The sequence below is a fragment of the Fukomys damarensis genome, unplaced genomic scaffold (genome assembly GCF_012274545.1).
Source record: "Fukomys damarensis isolate Sample0158 unplaced genomic scaffold, DMR_v1.0_HiC HiC_scaffold_24, whole genome shotgun sequence".
Classification (NCBI taxonomy): Eukaryota; Metazoa; Chordata; class Mammalia; order Rodentia; family Bathyergidae; genus Fukomys; species Fukomys damarensis.
Window position 1 is genome coordinate 56,050,847 of NW_022900936.1, and position 2,076 is coordinate 56,052,922.

Sequence of the window (2,076 nt, forward strand, 5' to 3'; positions counted from 1 at the left end):
TAAATTATCTGAGAATGTGCATTAGTATTATTAGTGTCACAAAGGTGATCTGAGTGCTGGCTTACAGAAAAATAGAGACAATTATGTGGCCCTGTTAACATTAATTGTATCAGCTACAGTACTACCATTCACAACAAATTGAATATTTACATACCATTTAATAACCAATTTTATGCCATACTTAATCCTAAAGAAGAAATCTTCTATTATGGTGTAAACATTAAGACAACCTAGGTATTGACTTACAGCTCATATGCACTAAATGAGATAGCTATAGTAGAAATAAATTAAGTTACATTAACTATCAAAAGATTAACACAGGGTGGGGGATTTAGCTCAGTGGTTCTGCTGCTTGCCTTGCAAGTGCAAGATCCTGAGTTCAATCCCCAGTACCAAAAAAATAAAAATAAAAAAGATTAACACAGCTTTATGGTTATATGTATACCATAAAGATATATGGTTTGGGAATGCAAGAGGAAAACTTTGAGATTTTAAATTGCATGATATGAGGGTGAGAGTCAGTGCCTCTATCGAGGCGTACCGCTGCCACTGCAACGAGGCTGGATTCAATGCTGATGAGGCTCACAATATCATCAAAGAGTGTGTAGATGGGGTCTTAGGAGGTGAGGACTACAATCAGAACAACATCAACCAGTGGACTGCAAGAATGGTGGAGCAGTTGCTCACACATTTGGTTAAGCTGGGGAAAGCTTACAAATACATTGTGACCTGCACAGTGGTCCAGCAGAGTGAATATGGCTTTCACACAGCCAGCTTATGTTTTGGGATACCACACCTGATGGAACCTGTACTGTAAGATGGGAGAACTGAACCATGAACTGTATTGTCAATGTTTTTACCATTGCAATATTCCTGTGGCCATCTAAAAATATTGGGCTAAAGCCATTAATTTAAGAATTTGTCAGTGTTGTGCTCACTTCAGCAGCACATATATGAATTTGTCAGTGTATTCTTTCCAAAAAGAGTAATACTCATTACTATGTTAGATGACAAGTGTGCAATATGTTTCAAAGCTATTAACTAAACCTATTATAAACAGGTAATCTTAGTATGTTATATTACCTCATAATCTAAATATCATCATTAAAATAGGAAAAACTGAATATTAGCAAAAACTAAATGGATAATATGGCATGACCTAAAAATATAATCTTATATTTATACTAGCTTTTCATTAACCTTATTATGTATCTAAGGAAATGGGAAAATCCACTCAGAAAATAAAACTATCTATCTTTCATCTAGAGAACTTACCAGGGATAAATGTTTGACTCAAAAAACCATACAGAAAAATGTGGACAAATGATAAGAATTAGCTAACATCTCCTACATTTTTGTTTTCTTTCTTCTCCTCTTAGTTGTGTATAATATTTAGTGATAAGTGATTTTTGTTCTTTTTCGATAATTAATGTTATAGTAGGAACTATGATTAACCTGTTCACTTTTTCTGACAACTGGTAAATGAATTTTTTTAATTTAATTTTTTTGGAATTATACTTGAGGTTGTATTAAATCTGATAACCAGAAAATCCCGGTTAAGCAAAACCAGTTATACCATATGATGAACAGTACGCGATTCAGACAACTGCCTTACAATCCACTCATCCTGTGGAACAAACATTAAATGCCTATGTGAACATGTTTCTTTGTTGGGCATTACAGTTATCAACATGTTGTTCAAATACAAGCTCCTTTTGGCAGCTGCTCAGTTGGAAAACTAGCATTTATATTTGGGGAAGGAAAAAAAAGAGATTGTATATAAGAGTCTGGCTGTCCACATAGAAGTCAGAAAAATGAAAAGGACTTACTGTTCATAAAACTGTGAATATAATTTTAAGAGTTGTACCTAGCAAGTCAAAAATGTATAAAATATGCAACTCTTAGTTAAAGGCCTTATTTGTAGTCTTAAATATACAAGTAGTAAATTTTATCATTGCTTTGGTTATAGCCATTTGTAAATAATTTTAAAAACTTCTAGGGACTATAAACTCAATGGAGTAAAGTCTAAATTAGCAAGTTATCTAATATCTCAGGTTTTAAGAACTATAGTTAAAT

General features: G+C 33.1%; 1 pseudogene; it reads left to right on the top strand.

Moving 5' to 3' along the window:
- The first annotated feature begins 505 nt into the window (after positions 1 to 505).
- LOC109118240 lies at positions 506 to 915 on the top strand (annotated as a pseudogene).
- Positions 916 to 2,076: the final 1,161 nt, after the last annotated feature.